At 47.5% G+C, this 1,009-nt stretch overlaps 1 pseudogene; it reads right to left on the bottom strand.

Moving 5' to 3' along the window:
• Positions 1-565: 565 nt before the first annotated feature.
• On the bottom strand, positions 566-796 carry LOC116068378 (annotated as a pseudogene).
• Between the last annotated feature and the right edge of the window lie 213 nt (positions 797-1,009).

Here is a 1,009-nt window from a genome sequence, read left to right as displayed (position 1 = left end):
GAGATGTTCCACTTTCCCATTTTGTTAGCTACTGGATGCTAGAGACATATAGTTAGGAACAACTGGAAGTAAAGATTTCATCAAATATGATTCAATTCAGGATGAAACTAGCATTTGTGTGCTACTCAATGGGCTGACATTCCAATAGATGAGAATCCAAAAGCTTCTCTTTGACTGTCACCAATTGTTGTTGGGGTGCAGCAGCAGGGAGCCCATGATTTGGGAAGGGGGCTGGAAATGGGATTCAGGGCTCCCATCATGCTCAGCAAGCACTCTCTCATAGAACTGCATCCCCAGCCTCTTTTAAAATATATTTTTATTGTATCTGTCTGTCCATCTGTCTACCTACCTATCTGTGTGTGAGTGTGCACGTATGTGTATGTGTGTGAGCATGCCACAACCCAAGTGTGGAGGACAGAGGACAACTGGAGGGGATCCGTTTTTCTCCTTGTACCCTGTGAGTCCAGTCCTGAGGCTGGGACTCAGGTCAGCAGGGTTGATGTTTCTGGTCCTTTACCTGATAGGATGTCTGTCCCGCACTGCCCCCTCCCCCATGCTTCCATTTTTAGATGGCGATGGGCTTCCCATTGATGACAAGCTTCCCATTCTCATCCTTGACTGTGCCGTTGAATTTGCCATGGGTGGAGTCATACTGGAACATGTAGACCATGTAGTTGAGGTCAATGAAGGGGTCGTTGATGGCAACAATCTCCACTTTGCCAGATCCAGAGCAGAAGGCAGCCCAGATAACCAGGCGCCCAATCCAGCCAAATCCGTTCACACTGACCTCCACCATTTTGTCTACGGGACGAAGCTGGCACTGCACAAAAAGACGCGGCTGTCTCTGGAACGGGGAGTTGCAGAGATCGCAAGCTTCCATTTTTAAATTGTTGTTTTGTCCCTGCCCTCCTCCCTCAAAGGATTTTAAGTGGAACAAGGCAATGTCAGTTATATGGAGTAGAAAGATGGCTTCTCCTTGGGATAGCAGATGATCCAATGGTAATGAGTT

This window comes from Mastomys coucha, unplaced genomic scaffold (genome assembly GCF_008632895.1).
Source record: "Mastomys coucha isolate ucsf_1 unplaced genomic scaffold, UCSF_Mcou_1 pScaffold22, whole genome shotgun sequence".
Lineage (NCBI taxonomy): Eukaryota > Metazoa > Chordata > Mammalia > Rodentia > Muridae > Mastomys > Mastomys coucha.
This window is presented reverse-complemented; position numbering and strand designations above follow the sequence as displayed.